General features: G+C 39.8%; 1 protein-coding gene across 1 annotated transcript in view; it reads left to right on the top strand.

Moving 5' to 3' along the window:
- grik4 (glutamate receptor, ionotropic, kainate 4) overlaps positions 1 to 25,448 on the top strand; it is a 252,415-nt gene that overhangs the window by 45,889 nt on the left and 181,078 nt on the right. Inside the window, 2 exon segments of the mRNA XM_063907054.1 lie at positions 18,436 to 18,503; positions 19,130 to 19,321. The gene's annotated coding sequence lies outside the window, so the exon portion shown is untranslated.

The following is a 25,448-nucleotide window of genomic DNA, read 5'->3' as shown; positions in this document are numbered from 1 at the left end:
AAGGAAAGAATGAATGGGGCCATGTATCGTGAGATTTTGAGTGAAAGCCTCCTTCCATCAGCAAGGGCACTGAAGATGAAGCGTGGCTGGGTCTTTCAGCATGGCAGTGATCCCAAACACACCGCCAGGGCAACGAAGGAGTGGCTTCGTAAGAAGCATTTCAAGGTCCTGGAGTGGCCTAGCTAGTCTCCAGATCTCAACCCTATAGAAAATCTTTGGAGGGAGTTGAAAGTCCGTGTTGCCCAGCGACAGCCCCAAAACATCACTGCTTTAGAGGAGATCTGCATGGCGGAATGGGCCAAAATACCAGCAACAGTGTGTGAAAACCTTGTGAAGACTTACAGAAAACGTTTGACCTCTGTCATTGCCAACAAAGGGTATATAACAAAGTATTGAGATGAACTTTTGTTATTGACCAAATACTTATTTTCCACAATAATTTGAAAATAAATTCATTAAAAATCCTACAATGTGATTTCCTGGATTTTTTTTTCTCATTCTGTCTCTCATAGTTGAGGTATACCTATGATAAAAATTACAGGCCTCTCTCATTTTTTTAAATGGGAGAACTTGCACAATTGGTGGCTGACTAAATACTTTTTTGCCCCACTGTATGTGTTGGGCTCTCGGTTAACATAACCTCCATCCAACATGAAGGCGATTTCATTTATGTCTCTTTTTAATTAACTCGTAAGTCTGCTTTGTCATCAACCTCCATTTGTTGAAAAAAGGGTACAGTTATTATTGCTGGTCATGTCACTATTCAAATGTTTACAGTGTTCGATGTTTGTTTGAAGATGGATAGACACAGTAAAACTACAATTGCATCTATGGCAGAATAAACTGTTGCTTTCTATTTATATTTTAAGCAGTTACACAAGAAAATGAGACCTGTGCCAAAACAAATCGGATTAATAATAGTGACTAATTAGAAAGTAAGAAAAGAAAAGTGAATGTAGTTTGTGTCTTGATGTCGACCACACGGTAAGTCAGGGATAAGGCTGACTATTAGTTTGTCAAAAATAAACCCTTGTATCAAAGCCAAAATATAGTTTATGATGTCATAACATTTAATCTCAACATGGCAGCCAGCGCAGCACAGTTCAATTCTGTTCTAGTGGCAGCAGATTGGACAGCGGCCAATAGTATAGATATTAATGGGCACTTTAAGAACAGAGAGGGTATGAATGACACGCTGAAAGTGAGCAAAGTGTTGGAGAGAGCCAAGCGTGTGTGTGTGAGAGACAGAAGTTTGTGATGACCGCTTCGAAGGAAATGTCTGACCTGCCACTGAACATTAAAATGCCAAATTTAATGTAAATAAGGAAGAAGAGGGTCTATAATTGACATCTTACACGTGATTATGAAAGCACTTCTGGTCACCCTACTCCATATTTTAAGCTTCACTAATGGATTTTAACCTTCAAAGGAAATGCAATATCATATAAAGGTTAACTCTATGCCGATTAAGCACAAGGACAGAAAGGGAACATTTTTGTCTCTATGTCCTGTCACTGTTTTATCGCATGAGAACAATTCTGGACGTAGTGTACTTATTTATTGGTATGCATCACATACTGTATCTTCATATAAAAACAATTATATGAAGATACAGTATATGATGCACGCACAGCAATAAATAAGTACACTACGTCCAGAGTTGTTCTCATGTCGGATTTTCTGTCTTATATTAATTAAAAGAGCTAAATAAATTATACTTCTCTTTTACCCATCAAACAAAAATGTTAAATTTAATGTTCTTTTCAGAGCTTTAAGACTGTCAATGGAGGTTAACACAACAGCTTATCCTATTTTATAGAGGTTTAGCACATAGTGGCTCATCTCTTTAACAATGAGTTTGATCCAATTCAAAAATAGCTTTAAGACAAACACATAATGCTGCCCTTGTTGGTTGGGTAGATTTTGGGATGCATACGGATTATGAAAGTTGTGGCTGCCCAAAAGAAAGATTAAAGTTACCTTGCAATCTCTCCCTATATTTTGATAGCGGACAGTCGTGGTGGACTTATTTCAATAATGGCATCCATCTACTTGAGCTTATGCAAATGCAAGGAAATGAAACATAGCACATTTCAAGGAAAATAATTATTTGTTTTAGCGAGAGGGACCATTTATCACATCTAACGTGATGGAGTGGCTGCGAAAGACTTGGAGAGGTGGAGATTCCAATGAATTTCATTTGTGGGGCAGTCGGCAGAACGCCTCCACATCCGAAGTTGAAACATTTCCGAGATCCTACAGACTGTTTTAAAATTTCAAACAGGTTGGGCGCCATTATCTCCTTCAATGCAATTATTGTGGTGGATTTGCTCGGGAAAGATTGTCTTTCATCATGTTTATTCAAATGTTTATTTTCTTTTTGTGGTTTAGGGTACAGGTTGTTCTGTTGCTCTGTTGTGTGTGTCTGTGTGTTTTCATTCATGCTTTCTTATGGATGCTGCCTTTTAAAAGTTTTGTTTTGATTAATTTTAGAATCTTTCACATCAACTCCCATGTGAAAGCTATACATATAGCAGGCTTAACACTAACCAAGAGAATCAAATGTATTGAAATAGTAAAGGGGTATACATTTGGCATTGGTCATTATGATGCACAGACGTACTTTGGTGTTGCGAACATTTCAAAGTTATGAATGTGTTGTAGACTGTTACATTTATTTGCTTGTGTATGTTCGGCATGATCTGTTTTTCATTGTGGGATAATGGTCTGTTAAATGGGAGAGGTAATAACGGTTCCAGTCCCTTGGTTTGGTTTCTTCCTTCATCAGCACTTAAAAATGTAAGAAGAACTGGCCTTGGCCTCACCCCACTTTGCAGTCTCTCTCTCTTTCTCTTTTCTCTATTTTGCACACACACACACACACACACACACACACACACACACACACACACACACCACACACCACACACCACACACACACAGAGAAAGGTTGTCCATTACAACAATGTTAGCTCTGTGTGACTCGCCTTGCTTTCATAATTAGAAATCGGACCATGCTCCTCGTTCACAGATTCCCCACTCACCCGCTGTTGCTTGGGGCCACCTCTCTGTTTGGATGAAGGCTGATTAAATTCTAGTCACTGACTAGTCGCAACGGCTGAAACAGAGGAAAGGAACGAAGAGCGGAGGAGACGAGGGAGGAGGTTGTTGTTGGGAGATCAGGCTGGGATTGTGATGGCTGTCTTTCTCTGGGTGGCATCCCTTTTAATCACTAAAGTAAGACTGAAGAAGCCGACACTGCTGTTTCATTCAGCAGAGGATGGACATGATTCATGTTTTGTAGATTTGATTTCATGCTGTTTACAAAGCGTACAGGGAAACCGTGCTTGTTTGAAGGTGCTGAAAGTGATGCCCTCCGGCTCTGTGCTGGGCATGTGTCCCATGCCATGTGTTAGTGTAATAGCAGGTGTTTTCAGTTGTCCTGCTGTATTGAGGGTGCACTGTAGACGTCACAGCATGCAACAGCCGGAAAAGGTGCCGCCTGCAAATATACACTTGTTTACTTATTTAAAAAATAGTTTTTGAAACAAAGATAAAACTCAAGGGCACATATATCACAAACTAAAGAAATGTAAGTCCCTAATCCTTGGTTAAATTTCATGGTTTCCAAGCCAATAAACCTCACCAAGGTTTATGCATGTCAGCAATTACAAGGATGTTGGTTGACAGAGCAGCAGAGTTGTTTGTTTAGATTGAAGACTGATTCTACTGGATCAAAGTCAGACTGACAGACCAACACTGGCATGCCTAAAACCATGCTGCTGGCATTGCAGCCTGGATCAGGAAGCCATAATGATGAAATCACTGGGTGTCCCAGTGTCTGACCGAGGCCTCGCATCAGTCCTACCCTGCATCTACAGATGGCTTGCTATTTCAGGGAGAAGGTAATCAGTAGAGACAACCCCTTTCTAACTTGAAAAGCAAATGAAGGGCTTATTCCTCTCATGTCAGATGACACAGAAATAGCTGTGTTTACCAGCAACCAGCATTGCATCTGAAATTGCCTTTGGCACAGCGTTTTATATTGTTTATGTGCTTGTTTTTCTCTCTAGAATACTTGATTTAAGTGAAAGGCTAGGGGGGGAAATAAATAATTTAAAGGAGGGACAACATGTATTTCAACAAATAGCGTTGTAGGTCTGTGTTTTGTTAAATGGTCTTACTGTAGAGGAAACAAATCTTGAAAACAGAATAAGATAAGATCTTCTAACTTTCTTAATAATCCCTGTGGGGAAATTCAGGAGTTTGAATGGCACGTCTCCCAAACCTGTAGTTCTACTCTATAAGGTAACTCACAACATGACAACTATGACAATCTGCTGTCAATCTGCTTGAAAAAAGATCTGTGATGAATGACCCCAATACAGCTGTAAATGGGTGTCTACTTTCTGTATATTTTCCTTACTTTATCATTTAAAAAATGCTCCTGTAAACTTCCTCCAGTTTAAAATGCAGTGCACATTTGTTATCACTTGTAGATCAAATTCATCATTCATGCCTGCACCACATTATTGATCTCTGTCTGACAGCCTTTGTTTGGTCTGTTTAAGTGTAGGTATTTAACACAGATACTACATTTTCAATTTAATCCGGGATGTGCCTTTTAAGAGATGTCTTGAGGTGTTTGCAGTGTAAAATGAAACATTAATTTACTTGGTGTTGTGTTTAGCCCACAGTTGGACCATAACAATTTCCTGGCCCTCATTTGTATTTTGGGTGCATCAATAAAAGGATGTTAGTAATACATTATCAAAATTGGAAATTAGCTCATAAAATATGCTTTACTTTTTTATTTATTTTTATTTGTGTCATAAGCACAAACATGCAACATAATAACTTTGAGCTGCAGATCACAGGCTTCTCTTGTGAATTCAGACTTCATGTTGCAGGAGGTACAGTAAATCAATTACTGCCAGACAATACGCAATTGAGATGATCAAATTAGTGAGGAGGCTGAGGGAGGATGGGAATCATTAAGGGGTGGGCAGAAACATGAGATGATGATACGGTAAGCAGGTGATGTAAGAATATTGAAGGCTTTAATGCCCAGTTTTTGTACACAAGACAATATTAGCCTGAACTGCTGTTTTATTTCACATTGATTATTCGGCATGGGATTTATCTTTCTTTTTTGGTTTGGTCGCTTGCCAATTATTTGTTGGTTTTTGCCCCAACTAGTCATGAGTAAGCGTTGCTCAAACATAATTTTTCATCAACAAAGAAGCTGTGGTGGTGGCCATTTTAACGTAGAGACCTTGATAGATGGAGACCTTATTTCATTTATGTAGATGCATAACAGACAAATACAATTGAATTAAAGTTCGACTGTAAAACAAACCTGCTACGGCTTCAGTAAATGGATATAACTACAAGAGTTATCAGACGCCATCCAGATGGATTCATTACTCCAGAAATAAGAGTGAATAATAAGGAAATACTCTTTACCCCACTGGCAAGACATTTTAACCAAATGCTTCTTGAAGCACGAGTCTGACAAAGGACTGAGACTGAGAAATTACTGGTTTGAATGAATGTTATTTTTTGCAGGTGAGCCTATGCATTGGTTTAGAAATGTTCAACACATGACAACGATTCAGAACGACTCTTAACAAAATATATGTTTGATATTTATGTGAAAAGAAAGTCTTGATCATTAGAAATATGGCATTTGTTGACGTATTATGTGTTCCTTTTTTATGTGCAGTATCTCACAGAGAGCATTCTGTATATTAATTATACAATTAATCACACCCCTGACACATCCCAGATCAATAAGTTTGTACAAAATATCTTGCAGAAACTTTCATATTCATTACTTTCAATAAAATCAAAAGGTTGAAAAGTCATATGGAGATAAACAGCCTGAAGTAGTGTTCAAAAAGACTTCATTTGAACTCATGATTATAATGGATTAAAGGCATGGATATAGTTTCATCAGCAGAACAAAACAACAGATGCATAATTGCACTTAACAAATAATTGTCATTAAAACACTTCCTCAACGCCATTGGTTTTAGCTAAGATTAGGCCATAAAATCTAGGCCTGCAGGTTCAAATCATAATTAAGATGATGGTTTTTGGTGGTACGAAGACAATTTTTATGAAGTGAAATGAATAGACGGAATATTAAGCCCTACAGCCATGATCACTGAGAAGACAGACAATATCATTATTGTCTGTCTTCTCAGTGATCATTCATTCGTCTGCAATGTTGTGTTAAATATTTTATTTAACACTTTAAATGCCAGACTGTTTTTGGTTTTTGGTTTCTTTGACAATGTAGTGTCGGTGTAACACCAATATTTTTAGACTAGAACCTATTATCCAGTCCTAATTCAATTTCAATTGATCACAAATGTCAAATTAATCTCCATAAATGACATTTAGATATGAGGTTAAAAGGTTTATTTGTATGAAATTATTATTGCTTCTGGTCTTGGAGCATTAGGGCAATGGCCTTGTCCTTGACCTGCCACTTGCCATATAAGTGCATGTGAATTCATGAGTTGTGTTGATCTGATTTACAACCTTACAGCCAAGCAAATGCAAGGGCCCTTTTGACATGTATTCATTAATTAGGCTCAGAATTCACTGGCACACGCTGATTTCAGTCTCTCAAGGGCCTTCCTCAATGTCAGCTCGTCTTCACGTTCAAGCATCTCATCGAAGAGCCATAAGTATGTGCTGTGGTCTTTGTCAATCAAGCTGTGTCTGATTTGAGTAGAGTAACATGTTGGGAAGGCTGCAAAACTAATCTGCAAGGACCTGGAGTCTTTACGAGACACACTGGGATCAATAGAGGGGATTGATACTTTATGAAGCGCTAAGTGGGCGCTGGAGTGGGTATATGAGCTTATGGCATGCAAAGATGCTAATAAATCACTGGCTGAGAGGAAAAGAGAAGGGACATAATAAAATAAACACCATAAAAACTCCAATCACAATTGAAATATAGTATCATCTGTGCATATATAAATAAAAAGTATCTTTTAATATTATTTTCTCAGTTCCAATTTGTCCTTATTGAAGAATGAAGTGGACTTTCTCTTGGCGACATGGCAAATACAGTACTATTGAAATGTGTTAATGTGAAACTGAAATGATTAGGTACTCAGGGATCCCCTAGATATCAGACGAAACAGGCTTTGATTCTCTTGTCTGCCTTTTATTTAGAAACTGAGCATACATAGAAACCATGACAACTGTCTGCAAAAGATCTTTTCTGTTACGCAAGTAAGATGATTATGGTTTGTGTTTGGATCTGCAGGGCTGATAGCAGGAGTGTTTCCAGAAATACAGTATGCACACAAGGTCAGAGACATTTGGGATGTAAAGGAGAGTAAAAGCTCTGTCAAGCTTAACCTTAAGCTCTTATGACATATTGATTTGACAAAGATTGTCATTCCATTTCTGAAGAAGGGACATTTATATTGCTGAACAGAATATAGGTTGTTTTCTGGTTTGTGAAAATGAAATTGGTTTTGTGTGGTGGTCATAACTCGGCTGTCCTTGTCTCTGTGATGGATATAAGGAGGGAATTTGAATCCTGTTGAAATATTAAAGCACACATTCTCCGATTGTCAACAACAGGATTTTCTTTTACGAGCCTCTTTCCTCGTGAGGTAGAGCTGTGTGACGTCTGCTCTCATAGAATCTGTGGTAAATTATGCATATACCTGTATACCCTCAGGGAGGAATAATGTACTCCAGATCATACATTATAAATGAACATGAACAACTGTAAGAGGCACGGACACCTGGCATCCTCAGGTAAGGTGAAAACCCCAACAGAATTCAAAGTCATGTAGCGTTCATAATTCTGGCCACCCAAGGGAGAGAGGCAAGGACACACCAGCAGCGGAGATGCTTGCCTCTGTATTGCTCAATGTCGCTTGCATGCTGCCTAAATCAAATAAGTCTCTCTGATATCTTCCCCTTCTGGCAGGACAGCACACCTCAGGCCAACCTCATCAGTTTCTAGGATCTCTCTGGGGAGAACAAGTATTTGATACACTGCCGATTTTGCAGGTTTTCCCACTTACAAAGCATGTAGGAGTCTGTCATTTTTCATCATAGGTACTCTTCAACTGTGAGAGACGGAATCTAAAACAAAAAATCCAGAAAATCACATTGTATGATTAAGTAATTAATTTGCATTTTATTGCATGACATAAGTATTTGATACATCAGAAAAACAGAACTTAATATTTAGTACAGAAACCTTTGTTTGCAATTACAGAGATCAGATGTTTCCTGTAGTTCTTGACCAGGTTTGCACACACTGCAGCAGGGATTTTGGCCCACTCCTCCATACAGGTCTTCTCCAGATCCTTCAGGTTTCGGGGCTGTCGCAGGGCAATACAGACTTTCAGCTCCCTCCAAAGATTTTCTATTGTGTTCAGGTCTGGAGACTGGCTGGGCCACTCCAGGACCTTGAGATGCTTCTTACGGAGCCACTCCTTAGTTGCCCTGGCTGTGTGTTTCGGGTCGTTGTCATGCGGGAAGACCCAGCCACGACCCATCTTCAATGCTCTTACTGAGGGAAGGAGGTTGTTGGCCAAGATCTCGCAATACATGGCCCCATCCATCCTCCCCTCAATAAGGTGCAGTCGTCCTGTCCCCTTTGCAGAAAAGCATCCCCAAAGAATGATATTTCCACCTCCATGCTTCACGGTTGGGATGGTGTTCTTGAGGTTGTACTCATCCTTCTTCTTCCTCCAAACACGGCGAGTGGAGTTTAGACCAAAAAGCTCTGTTTTTGTCTCATCAGACCACATGACTTTCTCCCATTCCTCCTCTGGATCATCCAGATGGTCATTGGCAAACTTCAGACGGGCCAAAACATGTGCTGGCTGGAGCAGGGGGACCTCTGTGACTGGATCATGAGCTTCCTGACGGGCAGATCTCAGGCAGTGCGGATGGGGAACATCACATCCTCCACCTTGACCCTCAACACCGGAGCCCCTCAGGGTTGTGTGCTCAGCCCTCTCCTCTACTCCCTGTTCACGCACGACTGCGTGGCCACACACAGCTCCAACACCATCATCAAGTTTGCTGACGACACGACCGTCATCGGCCTGATCACAGACGGCGACGAGACGGCGTACAGAGAGGAGGTCAGAGCCCTGACATCTTGGTGCCAGGACAACAACCTCCATCTCAACGTCAGCAAAACAAAGGAGCTGATTGTGGACTACAGGAAGAGGCAGAGAGAAGCACACACACCCATCACCATCGACGGGACTCCTGTGGAGAGAGTCAGCAGCTTCAGGTTCCTCGGGGTTAACATCAGTGAGGACCTGACATGGACACATCACACCAGGGTCATATCCAAGACGGCTCGACAGCGGCTCTTCTTCCTCCGCAGGCTGCGGAAGTTCAACATGGACTCCAGGATACTCTGCAACTTCTACAGGTGCACCATCGAGAGTATCCTGACTGGCTGCATCACCGCCTGGTATGGCAGTTGCACCGCCCTCAACCGTAAGACTCTACAGAGGGTGGTGAAAACTGCTCAGCACATCACCAGGACGGAGTTGCCATCCATGGAGGACCTCTACACCCAGCGGTGTAGGAAGAAGGCCGGTAGGATATTAAAGGACCCCCATCACCCCAGCAACAATCTGTTCTGTCTGCTGCCGTCTGGCAGACGGTACCGCAGCATCCGGACCAAGACTACCAGACTCAGAGACAGTTTTATACCACAGGCTATAAGACTGCTGAACTCCTGAGCTCTGTGGATGTCTACTCACATCTGTTTATAGTACACACATACATATATATATATATATATATATATTATACACATCTGCCATACATATCTGTTTATAGTACACATATCTATATATTATACATATCTGCCATATACATCTGTTATACATAATGCATCTGTCCATACCTCCTCATTCCACAGAGTAAAGTATTTAAATACTCTCAATGTATTCCACATATGTATATATTTCACATCCTCAAATCTGTATTGTTGATATTGTAAATATTCTTCTCTCTTTTTCACTATTTTATTTATCTTTTGCACCATGTATGTTGAGTTGTTGGAGGAGCACGCGACATAAGATTTTCATTGCCAACATATACGCTGTATCTGCTGTGCATATGACAAATAAAACCTTGAAACCTTGAAACCTTGAAACCTTGAAACCTTGCGTGCGCTGCAGGATTTTATTCCATGACGGCGTAGTGTGTTACTAATGGTTTTCTTTGAGACTGTGGTCCCAGCTCCCTTCAGGTCATTGACCAGGTCCTGCTGTGTATTTCTGGGCTGATCCCTCACCTTCCTCATGATCATTGATGCCCCACGAGGTGAGATCTTGCATGGAGCCCCAGACCGAGGGAGATTGTCCGTCATCTTGAACTTCTTCCATTTTCTAATAATTGCACCAACAGTTGTTCCCTTCTCACCGAGCTGCTTGCCTATTGTCCTGTAGCCCATCCCAGCCTTGTGCAGGCCTACAATTTTATCCCTGGTGTCCTTACACAGCTCTCTGGTCTTGGCCATTGTGGAGAGGTTGGGGTCTGTTTGATTGAGTGTGTGGACAGGTCTCTTTTATACAGGTAACAAGTTCAAACAGGTGCAGTTAATACAGGTAATGAGTGGAGAACAGGAGGGCTTCTTAGAGAAAAACTAACAGGTCTCTGAGAGCCGGAATTCTTACTGGTTGGTAGGTGATCAAATACTTATGCCATGCAATGAAATGCAAATTAATTATTTAAAAATCATACAATGTGATTTTCTGGATTTTTGTTTTAGATTCCGTCTCTCATAATTGAAGTGAACCTATGATAAAAATTGCAGACCTCTACATGCTTTGTAAGTGGGAAAAGCTGCAAAATCGGCAATGTATCAAATACTGCTTCTCCCCACTGAATATATATACACTATATATACATAGCTGGACGTCTTTCCAGGGCTTCCCATTGGATGGATCTTCTCCATAATGTTCCATTATCTGTTTAAGCATATTTTTTTCACACACTGTTGAATGTTGCAAGTTCAAGGTCAATATTGTCTTGTCAAGTCTCGCCATGGGATCACAGTGAGCAAATGGGGCATCACTGTTGGCCATGAGAGAGAGTGAAAGAGAGAAACAGTGGGAGAGAGTGTGTGTGCAGCTGCTCGTTGGTGTGTCTAGTGCAGAACTGATTTAGGGCCCCAGGCCACAGGAAGACGGCTGCTCTACACTCCAGGCACGTCCCTGAAACCAGCAGCAGAGGAAGCACTATTGCCATTCAGCAGCATCGACTGCAGACACCTAAATGAGTCTGTTCTGTCCTGCAATGCCCAACGTGGCAGTCCGCCACTTACTCAAATTCTCTAGCTCCTAATACGCGCTCCCCCTCCTGCTGCTATGCCTCCGTTCTCTCTTCCAGTTCATCTTTTTCTTCCTCTGCCTCTTCCAGTCAATCAATTTTGTGTCACCGTCAATCATACTGTTTTTATCTCCTCCTCATTTACGCATTTCCTTGCCCACCCATGCATTTTATCTTTCTATCACCTTTTCTTCACATTCACAGTCCATCATGGTCAGCTGCTACGTTCAGTTCTGTTGCCGTCCTTTTGTTGCATCTGGAGGCAATCAGATGTATACCTTGTCACAAAAATGTTGAGCTTTCACAATCCCTCACAGAAGTGACAACTGCACGTGAAACATGTCAGCAAAGAAGCCCTATAGGTAGTCCAGTTTAATTTGCTCCGCAAGGCGTCGTTGTGCTTCATAATCAAAAACCATAGTGAATGTTGTTATACATGTGTGATTCCCTTATTAGCAACACTGAGTTGTTCTGAAAACAATTCTGAAAATGTTTAAATCTATTTATTGTGAAATACCTTGTTTATTCAGCTGTCATCCCATTAAAAATGTTTACACTATCACATTACTGCGAGTTGACTGACTTTGTAATAAGGTCACAGTTGTCAATCATAATTTCTGCCACTAAGTGGTCAAGTAACAGGAGGACCTGAGCCATAAAGTGAATCAGTTCGAGTGTATCTTGCGGAAATGAAAATGTATCTCTGAGCGTATAGTTGAAACCACACAAACTATCTTTTCGGATAACCCAATTTCCTCTAGACTATGTTTCTATTTTTAGTTTTACCCACTCTGTCTGTCACCATTTTTACTCTTTTGCAGTAAGTATAGCTTTTTTTCTTCATTACTTTTCCTTTATTATTCTCTTAAGCCTTTTTCAGTTTCCTGCTATTTTTAGCTGAATCATTTTTTACATTTGTGTAACAGTTAAAAAAAAAACAACAGTCAAAGGTTTAGAGCTTTGTTTTATAGAAAAGAGTTTGCCTGTATGCAATCATATTTAACACAATTCTGTGTGATTTCGAGGAGAAAGCGGCAAAGAATAATTCCTAGCACATGTGTATTTGTGGTGTCACCTACACAACTTCTGACCTAATAGCCCTTTTGCCACCTGCGGGTTGCTGGGGGAGGAGCGATGGGGGTTAATATCACGGGCGGTGTGATGACAGCTCGTGAATTCTATAAGCTTTATCGGTCCCCTGCAGCCTGCCTGGGCAGCACACTGCTGCCTCTCATCTCTCCTATGTGTTGCATTGAATATGGCTCTCCAATTGGGGTCACGGCACAAACTGATATGAAGCTATATTCCTTCATAACTGCAGGCAACAAGTTCAGCATTAAGAGCAGCAGCAGAAAAATGCCAGGTCTTAACACAAGCCAGCTGACAGACCCCCGCATATAAACAGTAGAAAACGAGATGCATCAATCTGTAAAGAACTTTGATTTAAATTCAATCCACGATTTGTTGGATTCAGAGCAATCAGAATGAGAATCACAATACCTTTATTCGTCCCACAGAAATGTGCATTTGTTACAGCAAGAAAAGAGCCAAAGACAGCTTCCTGTTACCCTGCATGCATTCAAAATGTTTTGTAAAATGTACAAAAGGCTGAGACTATCATTTTAAAAGAGAATAAAGCCAATCAAGTTTTCTGTTTCGGCATTCACAGCTGTAGTTTCAGCTCAGCTTAGCATTTTTAACCCAACTGGGTTTTTTAGACTTCACGTTCTCCACATTCTCACCACAAGATCAACCATGAAGCTGGTTTGGAGCTGTGGATCTTTTTACGTGACCTTAATTAAAATAAACATATATAACCTTCTATATGGCCCATACCCCGCCCCCCCCGTCAACTAGCTTAAACTAATGATTATTCTAATGAGCAGGTGGCTTAATGCAGAATTAATGTAGGCAATAGGAGAAGAAATGATTATCATGAAAACCATGGTTATTTCTCCGTAATGTTGAAATATCTTGTGCAGCAGAGAAAACTGTGTGTGTGTGTGTGTGTGTGTGTGTGTATGTGGAATCGGAGGATGAAACCCTCTTTATTAGTCACATACATGCACACAGCGGAGCACACACATTGACATTTGTCCTCAGCATTTAACCCATCCTAGTACTAGGAGCAGTGGGCAGCTATTGTGCAGCAATGGGGGGGGGGATTGGAGGTGCCTTGCTCAAGGACACCACAGCAGGGCCTAGGAGGTGAACTGGGAAGTGTGTGTGTGTGTGTGTGTGTGTGTGTGTGTGTGTGTGTGTGTGTGTGTGTGTGTGTGTGTGTGTGTGTGTGTGTGTGTGTGTGTGTGTGTGTGTGTGTGTGTGTGTGTGTGTGTGTGTGTGTGTGTGTGTGTGTGTGTGTGTGTGTGTGTGTGTGTGTGTGTGTGTGTGTGTGTGTGTGTTCAATTGGTGATCTGATCTGCTTGGAAAAATAAATATACATTTTAGTGTGGAGTTGTCAAAACCAAAAAAAGGATATGTTCTTTTATTAACCAACCAAACGTATATACTAAATCAGATTTGAATGTAAATGCAACATTGGACAGCTCAGGAGCTGATATGGTAGACACATGGTCACATGGTGGTGAAGAACAAGGTAGCTTCAGGGCTTAAACTACTGTGAACATCATAACTCTTGATTTGGAATTGGTGGTAATGTTTTCCTGTCAAATACAATATATCTGAATCCCCTTAGAGGAGCCTCAAAGCTTCTTCTGGTTGTGCAAGTCCTGAAATCTTCACTTTTAGTTTCAGTAGTGGCATATATTATTCCTACTGAAATTGCCCTGGAATGGTGGGTCGCTATACTGTGCTATAAAGGGCAAATAAATCAAAACCTTGCTAGCCCATCACTTCAGCTGCAGCAGCTCTTAGCAGCTGTCTTGCTCATTCGCCTCTGTTTGTCCCTTTCCCAGATTACCTATAGGGATTGATGGCCATGCCAAGGCAAAAACAGAAAAATCCATACCACTCTCCTGCCCTTTTCATATTCCATTGATTTCATTGTAAAATATCAATCTGCATATGTCATGTACTGTGGTGGCGCTCACAATAGAACAACACATGTTTAGACGTAAATCAACATAAATCTGCTTCAGGACAGACTTTTATCAACTTGCTTTGGGAGGAGGTTTTTTTTTCTCACTCTCTTTTACAGGGGCATTTAAAGTGGAAAGTCAAATGAAAAATCCATCCTATCCAAGAAGAAATGGATTTTATTCATGAGGTAAAAGCTACATTTATGAGTGCACTCTTAATTTGCATGCACATATAAGGCACATGCTTACAAGCACAAACGCTCATACTGTGCAGGCACACGTTATACACACACGCTCATTAACTTAGTCACTGACAGCTATAGCAGCACACATGAGAATAAGTTTGCACTTCAAGATTTCAACTGATAATTAGGACATGTTTTCAGTCGAGGCATACTTTATAACTAATGTACTGTATATGGTATTTCTCCTCCTCATCAGTTTACTTGATAGATGCATCCTGAGGTGGAATAAGTTTCTTGGAGGACATTATGTCAGATCAGCTGCAAAACTTGTTTTGCAGCTGATCTGACATAATGCATACTGGCTGTGCTTTAACTAAGAGCAATTCCCTGAGAGTGTTCAGGTCTCTGTTAATGTTATATTAATATGATTATATGGATCTGGGTCCTGGGGGCCTCATTTATAAATGTGGGGTACACTCAAAAGATGTTTAAGCAATCTTTATTTATAAAAAACGAACTTGGCAGGAAAATGTGCGGTCACTTTGCGTACGTTCAAAAACAGGAGTGATGACGAACAGGCAGAAGGATGAAAGGAGAAAAACATTTAAAATAATACCATGAATTGAAATATTACCTCTCATGTATCATATATGAATTATTAATTTGCAAAGCCAATCTTAAAATGATTAATCAAAAGCCTGTTTGATACTCCTGAGTGCACACAAGTGTCCTGCACACCTTTGCCTGCCCCCCCGAGGCAGCAGCGTTCACAGAGTGCTCAACAAGCTGCATCCACCAACAATATCATTTACATGTCTCCCCTTTACACGGAGTGAAATGTCTTTTTCAGATGTTTTGTCTGCACTAACTGCGATCTTCATGCAGTCAGTCTAAATTAATTTTGGGCGTTTCTTTGACTTTTTATAGGCAAATATGGGTGTTACGTGAAGCCCGGAAAAGTTGCGCCGAATTTCAAATAGATTATGATTGTAATGACGGAATATTTTTGTGTCTGGGCACTTCTTTTTTCCTATGTACGCCATCTTTTCCCGTGAATCCTTCGCAGAGTTTTAGAAAGGAGGGCTCATCATGTAGCTAAACCAAGCAGTACACAAACAGATAGATAATCGTAGGATTTTTGTTCAAGATCCTTTAAAAATGGGTTCTTGCCAAATCCAAAATAACCTCAAAACATTTTAAGCTTTTCTGCAAAAAAAACTAAACTACAACCAAAGGCATAAACAAGAAACACTATGTTTGCAACAGCAGAAGCATTGCATACATATGTTTCAGAAGTAGGAAAGGAGCAGGTGTTACAACATTGATAACAACCTTGGAACCGAAGAAGGAGTTTCTCCATCATTGATTTGATTATTTACATCTGTGCTCTTCCCACCGTCACATGTCAGCATATTGAATTAGTTTGATTGATGGTTTAAGATGTTGCGTGCATAAACCTGAAATGTGTCAAGTAAACCGTGTAAACAGTTTTTCCCACTGTTTATTGTTACCTACTAGAATGGTTGTGTCTTACGTATTATTATTTCTTATTTACTAAACCACATAGACATCTCCGAGCCACATTTGGGAGTACAGAGGGGATGGAGCTGATTAAGAGCTGGGTATTTTTTGTTGTGGTTTTTAAAAGTACTGTTTTTTTAAACTGCAGCTTTAAATAGTGATCGCTGATATTTACCAAATAGTTGGCCAACACGCTCTTGGTACAACTTGCTGACGTACATGAATATAATCTGAGCGTAAAACTTTGTCTGCCCTTTCATTTTAAAAATGAATACAAACCAAATCCCTGTTGAGAGTGTGAGTTTGCAGAGAATTTGAAGCCTAAGGGTAATCACTTCTTGGAGCAGATATTCCAAAATACATGAGAATTATTTCACAAGGTCTTTTCATAATGTATCTTGTGCAGTGCTGTGGTTTTGTATATTTTAAAATGTGCCTTGCAGCTAATCAAGACTGTTTTTCTTCAGATATATTTCAACCAAAACATGATTGCGTATTTATCTTGACATGCATACATTTATGCCAGTGTTGTAGTAAAGCTATTTACAAACATGGTCAGTACCTAGGATTTAGTAATTGAATAGCCAATGGGATTTTGCTAATTATATTCACTACAGTATATTTAAATATTGATTGCCCCCAAACTAAGCAGCATTTCTGGCCTACCTCCATGCATACAATACTCAGACGTTGATTCTCTTCATTCCTTTTCTATCTTGAAATTCCTATCAGATTCTACTTGATGTGCTACATAGTTCCGCATGATGACATTTAGAAACAAAAGCATCATGTATTTGAAATGTTGAGGCTGCACCCCAGGTTTGCCATCCAATGTCACTGCTTAAAAGATTTAAACCATGCTTTTTAAATGGTAAAGGCAGGCAGTGCAATAGGAATTTTAGTCCTTTGGGCAGTGTTTGACAGGAAATAGAATCTGTACCTTTGGCTTGTCTACAGCCGCCTGAAGCTGTAGGGCAGAGAGAATCATTTTAAAAGGGGGTAGAGGGAGGAAGACAGAGGGGGTATGAGTTGGAGAGGAGATTAGGCTAGAGCAACAATATCCTTTCTGCTGAAACTTAACCTGTCCGCACTTCAAAAGTTTCCCTGTTATAATTTATCCAACACCCTCTCCAAGAACTCCAAATATTCCTTTGATCTAACTTGTTATCCTCGGACTACTCGTAATGGTCTCAAGCTTGATACATACATTCGTTGAAACATATTGCAAGTAATTACAGCCAAGTGGATGTCTTGCCTGAATAAAAAAGTGGTTTTAATACTGTCATTGACTCATCTCTGTAAATGTAGCGTTTGGGATCTTGATTGAAGTTGATTAAATAGAAGTTCTCGCAGTATCATCAACAGATCAGACAAAAAAGACCAAACCATACATAACATTGTTTCTACCATTGTGTACAGCATCCAGTCAAAAACAGAAAATTAAAAGTGGTTTATCTGGACTCATTCACACGCACCTAACTCACAGCCAATGCGTTCGTCTTTCAACCAGAACATTGTGGGTTCTACCCTAGCCTGTGCAGTCAACATGTCGATGCATGGCCAACAATGTATGAATGTGTGTGAAAGTTAGCTTCCCCAGAGCAACTGGCACTGAATGAGGTGTGAATGACTCGTAGTATGTAAAAGCACTTTGATGGGCCAAAAATACGTGTTAAAGTGCAGTCCATTTACCATTTAATCTCTGGTTGTTACCAGAAGCAGAGACTCCAGTATACGATCTATTTGAATACTTTGAACACCTAAAACAGAGACTTTCATCAAATTATTAACAAACTCACCTTTTTCACGCTTTAGCATTGACTTGCCCACCCTTGCTTTCGATTACTCCCTCTCCCATCTTTATCCTTCTCTATTAGGAGAGTTGTTAAGTTGATGGTATACCATCAGTCTAATTTATTTGCCAATAAAAAATCCAGTTCATAAAAACTGGGCACCCAACAACGACTGTATAACCCTGGTCATAAGAAGAGTAGCAAAGAAGAGTCAGCTGTCGTTTTGTATCGAACTGTAATTGTCAAAACAATCAACGTTTTTGTTGATATTCTCACAGGATGATGTTTAACCCAGAAACATTCAAATCATATCCTGTACAGTATAGCGTCTTTGATAAATCTTTGGGAAATCTTTTACCGTCAATTTCAGAATACATTAATTCAGATGTTTTGACAACAGCTGGGAGAACATGTTTATAACAGAAATGAGCACTTTACAAAATCCCAAGTGAATGAACATAAATGTGCGTATGTTAAGTATGTGTGTCGTTGATATGTGCTAACTGTTGATGCGTGATTGTGCATGTGCATCTGCTTTGTCGTACGTAGGAGCGTGATTTCACCATGGCGCTAAGAGATTAGGTTGATCTCGGCGGGGAAGTGGAATTCCCCTCTCAGTAAGTGCGCCATTAAAAGGCAATGACTTGAGATTAATGCTCCTCTTGTAAGTGACATTTACTTTCGCATTCACTGTTGGAATAGTCTCGCAATATTATGTACTCGACCTTGTTTTGAATGCTGATGAGTTTTGGAGGCTATTCAAGGTATGTGTAGTGACAGAATGAAAAATGTTGAATTCGCTTTATAAAGAGGAAGGGTATGTAGCTGAGTAAGGGACAAACAATAAAAGGAGACCATCAGCAAAATGGGGCTGTGAACTTTGAAACTTCGGGTAACAGAGCAGATTCCAAACTCACTCTGTTTAAATGGCTGTCCTCAGCATTAGCAATGAGACTGCAGATACAGGAGCAGAAATATGATTTATAATGCAATGCCTTTGTTCTGAAGTTGCTTTTGAACATTTATTGTTTACTCAGCAGGACAAACTATTGCCTTTATGCATTTTTTGATTGGGCTCCCAAAAGGGGATCTACAACAAAAATAATGTCTCACTAAACCCCGCTCAGTGTGAAGTTGATTGCGCTCCTTGATAATATGTCTAGTCTTTGCCTCATAAAATAATATTCATCCTATTTTGTGTTTTCTCACTCACAAATCTTATCTTTTTCTTTTTCTCTTACAGTGTGCATACACAGCAGCCAGAATTCAGAGCCCAAACTGTGTGTGTGTATATATACACACTTGTGCGAGCCAGGGCACATACTGTATGTGTATGTGAGATGAGGAGAAGCTAAGTGGCTACCACAACCACCCAGATCAGACAGCCTCCTGTGCTGCAAGATGGATTAGAGCCTCACACCTCAGGAGATCAAAGGTAGGAGAATGTGTTTTGGTAATCAGCTGCCACTCAGCTGCCCTTTTCAATGACCACATGGAGAGAGTGAAGAAGGGTGAAGAAAAGATGCACTATGATGAATCAAAATGAGTTTGGACTAAGGTCTCTAAGCCTGTCATAGCTATAACCTCCTATTTTGATGTGAGAAGGACTAGAGGAAGTTATGCAGAGATTGTACAATGTTTTATTGGAAATTATGCAAGCCTGAAAGTGAGCTGGTCTGCATACATACTAGTGAAGCACGGGAAATCGAAATAGGAGGTGCACCCTGCATCTCTGAGTGTTTGTCATAGATCAGCAGCCAAATTGAGAACCTAATATCATGCCAGATAACATTTTAAGCTCTGCTAGAATAATATTTAAAATATTGTACCCCTGGATACTTCATTAGAAACCCATAGTAAAGATCAAGCAGTTCCCAAAGGGTCCAAATATGCCATGCTTAATCTAAAGAAAATATATACGAGTAATACACAATCATTTTTAATTTGATTTCAGACTGAATACATAGCATGTCAGATTGAAAAATATATCACTGACCGAAGATCAGTAGCACCACTGAATTGAGCTGTGGTGCAGGCAGAGAAATAATATTTAGACAGATTTGGACTGTAGATTGTGTTACAGTATCAATGCTACCAAAGAGGAATATCAAGAGTTCAGGAGGTTTATTCGAGTAGAAAAATGTCAGCACTGTAAAACATCAGAATGGACCTCTGAGTAGCTGCCCACGTTTCCAACTTTGTCTGCAATTCCAAAAAAGGTCTAGAGTTGCACTTTGGTGAATCTGGTGAGAGAAACAACTGAGCCGAGCAAAATACACTTTTGCTCTTTCTATTGTGATAAGTACTCTGCTTTGCTCTCGCCAGCTATGATAGAATTATTGGTTAAATGCAGCAGGTACAGGCAAGTTCTCCGGGACTTGATGAAATTGATACTGGTGAGATACAAGAAAAAGCTAACTGAAATAGAGGTGGATGCGGCAGGAAAATCAATGACGAAACTTCAATGTAGGTCAATGATTTTGACATTGCAAAATAACCCCTCGGACACACTGAGCGTCACAGGCAGATGATGTACTTAACTGTGAGATTATAACAGCTTTCAGAGTCAAGTTTTCCTTTAACCTGCTTGAGAAGTTCTTGCAGATACAGAAATGATTGTGGTCACTGTAATTAAATGGCTAGAAGGATATTCTTTCAAGGCCAAAAAGGGTACATGGTTGAAAAAATCAAGTTAAATAAAGCAAACACAAAGCTCACAGCAATGCGATGGGGACACACCCTGTTCTTTACTGTGAGCGCCACAATGCGCGAAATACTGTTTTTCACCATCACAACTTTTTTTTTTACAGACCCTATTTGTGACCAGCTGGTTATATGGAATAGAATTCAGCACTGCTTGCGTGAAATCTGATTATTTTTATGGAGATTTTTCCAACCAAGAGGTTTTTGTTCATCCGTTTAAATTGGATCCATAAAGAAATACATTTTTTCTACTGGTTTCCTTAGTTGGCCTTAACCTTAAAGTACCATCAGTAATTTTCTCAACAATATGAAGATAACTCGTTTATTCTCTTGTGACTGTCATTGTTAGTGTAAACCATTGAAAGCGTGCATAACTCCTGTAAAGCAGGCTCTCTGATACTCCTCATTAGTACTACAGTTCAGAGGAAAGGCATTCATTATTCTAAAGGTTATTTTGAACAAAGAATGGCAATTATTATTTATGTTTTAACTTATTTTTTGGCAACAACCTAAGCAAATGCTTAAGTTCTGAGCTAACAGTGAGTAACATCAATACAAAATTAAACATCATCATAAAATCTAAGTCAGACTTCAGGTCCAAAGATAGTCGACTAAACTTTTAAAACAACACTGATTCAGTTCTGTTACTGCTTGGAATGGTTGAAACTAATTCAGTGCCTCCTCGTTCTAGTATTCAGATGCATTTCTGTATCTATATTTAGGAAACTGTGTGGGGCTTCATATCAAGCAGACCTAGGCGAGTGGAGGTTTCCATGTTTAATCAATAATATGAGTTTGCAGCAGCCTTTGAGCAAAACCTCAGCACCAGGCTTCTCTAAGGCTAATCTCCAAGTTCAAACAATCAATAGAGATTTTAAAATTGCTTTTGCAGTTTTTCTTCCAGGATGTTATGGTTGTGTGTTCATGTGGATTGTAGGTCTTTTAGTTGTGTGTAGTTCCTCAAGTTGTCTGACCCAGACGTCAGCAAGACAACAAAGTTCCAGGTCAAAATGTTCTGTTAACGTGAATGATTCCTTTTATCATTCCGTCTGACAGCGTAACAACAGGCAGAAAATGTCAGTGTGTACCAGTTGTCTGTCCTCTTTTCCTTGCAGAGCCACCTCTCTGCTTCTTCTGTGACCTCCCTTACTTGTGTGTGTCAGGTTTATGACAAAATCAGCTCACAAAAGCTGCAGCAATTGTGTATTTTTAGATAAAGGTGCCAGACAAAGAATATGTTGTTGTCTAAAGGCATCCCTGAAACTGCTCCCTGTGGTGTTCTGTTCAGAACCGTAAGCATCAGGAGGCTTATAGGTGAATACTGAGAGGATCTGGATTTGCCCAAACCATCAACAATCAACTCAGCAGGATTTTTATAGAATCAGACAGACTGTAAGATGCACAAAGCAGCATATCTGAGTCTCTCAGAGTTCAGATTTTCACTGTGAATCCAAGCCAGCGCAGCATTTTCCTTTTTAAACAATACAGTGAAAAGCAAACAGATGACAGCAGATAGAAAAGTTAAATGTGTACAAGGAATGATGGAAACCATGTCTTTTCATAAGCCTTTAAATAAATGTGAAAACTAAAAACCTTAGCCGCACAGACATACTGTACACATGTGTTGTCAAATTCCTCAAGACCATTTATTCAGCCTATTTCATATTACAAACTGTTCCGTGTGCCAGTGACAGAAAAACCCAATTCATATTCATATGCAGGATAACCTGCTTTTCATATTTTTTAAGCCACCACATCCCCCCACAGGCTGCTTCAGTATGCTGTGAATACAAATGCCAGAACACACAGTTTGCTGTAAAGACATTGGATTTCTCGGAGGCACCGATGCCCTGTGAAATCTACTACCGACAGAATTTGACTTTTTACTGACTTAAGCTCGAGGAAAGTGGTTTGAGGAGATGGTTTCAATTTCATTGCCCACATGTGCAATCTTGCATGAGATGCAAGTATTGAATATCACTTTGCAGCAGATGGTGTCTTAGTGTGTGTCAACTGCAGCATCCAATATTGCCATTGGGTAAATCCTTTTACTCAGTCTTTCTGAAAATGTCGAACTGGTTCTGGCATCTCATGCTCATAAAAAAATCCTTGCTGCACTTTGTTTACCGCATCATGGGCACACTCACCACTGCCGTAGCAAATTCTTCTTTACCTGCTTAGCAGAAATACAGAGCGTCTGATGAACTCGGCCCCCTCCCAGAAAAAAGTTTTATTTGTTTTGTGTGTGTGTGTGTGTAGTTTGAGATGTGTGTGTATGCATGTGTTTAATGAGTTGTTTGTATTTGTGTGTTGACTGAATTCATGAGTCTGCCTTAGTCTGATCCTGTCTCTGTTGCCTCTGGGCCACCTGCCTTTTTTCCTACTTCCTTTCCTGGCTGCTCCTGAGAAGTGGAGATAAGGCCCACTGATGTTTGTCGGCTCCCTGGCAGATTACTGACGCAGACAGCTACTGTAAACTGGAGGCCGAAGACCAACTGTTTTGGGATGTCTCAGCTGACCACAGCACAAATCCAGCTTGAATGCCATCTGGCCTGCTTCAATGTGCTGTTGATGCTCAGCTAATTACTGAAGAAAAACATGTGTGTCAATGTGGGAGAAAAAAACTTTGAAGTAGTTACTTTTAAATGATAAATAATAATCAAACCTAATGTCACTGATTGTCTTTTGATTAATAATTATAGACATTTAATCAGTTACTCATAATTGCATAAATTAGGCGCGTAATTTAAGTCAGTAGGTCACCAGCATACCAAAGACATCCCTGAAACACAATAAATACACTAACATAATCTCCATTTTAACATGTCATAGAGATATAATGTTTTTGTGTACTTAGGAAGTAGAGAAAATATGTAAAGGTATATCAACTTGTTTCGAACCATTTCAAGTGTTTCTGTTTGTGTTGTTTCCAAGAGACGTTTAAAATAAGCTGTGGACATTGAGCGTTATAAAAGCAAATACATTATTTTATAATTCACTTACAGAAACATGGAATAAATAACTGACACAGGGACTTACAGAGATTATATTTGTTTCATTATCATATCATCGTCAAATCGGTATAAATAGTGGTTACAGTGATTATGAGTTTGTTTTGTAAATACACTGTAAAGGCTATAATTTTGCTGCTGAAACCCAACTGGATAATGACTATTCTTGAATGATGTGCTAATGGATGTGATGGGGTTTCTCCGTGTGATGTCTTTCATTGATACCACCAAAAAATAGACAAGCTGGTCATTTATTCAGATGTGCGTAGTTGACCAATTAGCAAAAGCACTAATAAATCAGGGCTCGGGGGGAGAAAATATACACATTTTGGCTGATCTTTTTGTGAATGTGTGTGAGAGCATGCACATATGTGTGTGTGTGTGTGTCTACTGTATGTTTACCCTGGGAGCACCAGGCTGTGAAGATATGGCTATGATTAAAGCACATGGTCAATGTGAAACTGCCTAATTAGGTCTTTTCGGCTTCATTGAGAAACATTTCACAGTCTTCTTGGACATAAAATAGATCTTACTTACTTCATCCATTGAGCTCAGCGTGGTTTGAGTTTTAATCGGAGCTCTGTGGGGTTCTCTTAAATAACTAATGTTTGGGGTGGAGATAAATAAATAAATAATCACCTAATGGGTGCACTTTCAGAGAGAACGAGAAGAAAGGGAGAACTTTACTTAAAATTTCTATTTCATATTTTGTGGCTCCTTCCAAATGGGTGTGCACATTTATGGTTGGTCGGCTCTTAACAGGCGTACTGTCGTCCACACAATATTGTACATCATGGTTGCTCTGTGATGAAGCATTGCAATAAGAGAATATGGTGTGTATTTCTTTTAGTATACATATTTCTCTGACTATTTCTCCTGTTAAAGCCTTAAAATAGTGGCCTTTGGAAATTAGTAACCCCCACATTTACTTAACGCTTTATTGGGAGATAAGACCCCTCATTACGACAGCTCAGCTCTCACTGGCTCCCATGTATCATGAACAATGCAATATAGTGGTGTACTTTAAAAGCCCTCATGCTTTAAGGTAGTGTTCATAAAATAGTGGTTGAGTTTTTAAAAGTGCAGAAAGGTTAGTGTCATAAATGGGGCATGAAAAGGAAAGAAAATGAAGAAGCAGAGTAAGTTAAAAATGAAAATAAAGGGAATTTGTAGAAAAAAGGGATTAAAGATGGATCACAGGGATTTGAACACTTCTGTTTTCTTCTTAAGCATCACTTGTACTTTTTACAGGCCAGGCTATAGTAGTATGCTTAGTCCCTTTTATCTGAAATTTGGAGCTTGTGTGATACTGTAAACATCCAACTTCAGCTCCCTCTGTGATATTTACAATGATGGAAGATCACTGCAGTCTTGCCTTGCTGTCTGCATCTCTCTCATGCAAGCACATTTTCCCTCTCTGTGTTCATTGTTTCTGTTTGATTGACTCCTGTTTGGTCAGAGCTGTTTAAATAGTTGTCTCAATATTTATGTGACGGATTGTGAAGATGCCTGGTGATTGTGGCCCAGATGGCAGTATATGAATTGTTCTTTGCTTTTCTTCCACATGCATGACAGCGCTTCTGGAAAATGGAATTAAAGAAAAGGAGAGACCTATACGAGAAGGAGCAGAGGACATGGGATAATACTTGACTCACTCGTAGTAAGCCCTGACTGTTTAGCACTCCGGATATACACGAGGAAGAAAGCGTGCAGCGGGGATTTGAGGGTTTAGAAAGAGTTAAGAAGCAGACTTTTACAAGGTGAAGTACAGCTTATGAAGGGAACTCAGAATGAATTAAACAGTGTTACTGCTGTGGGGATTTATTGACCAAAGGATTGTCAGGTTGA

Source organism: Eleginops maclovinus, chromosome 18 (genome assembly GCF_036324505.1).
Source record: "Eleginops maclovinus isolate JMC-PN-2008 ecotype Puerto Natales chromosome 18, JC_Emac_rtc_rv5, whole genome shotgun sequence".
NCBI classification, from domain to species: Eukaryota; Metazoa; Chordata; class Actinopteri; order Perciformes; family Eleginopidae; genus Eleginops; species Eleginops maclovinus.
The sequence above is the reverse complement of the archived record's forward strand: the minus strand, read 5'-3'. Positions and strand labels throughout refer to the sequence as shown.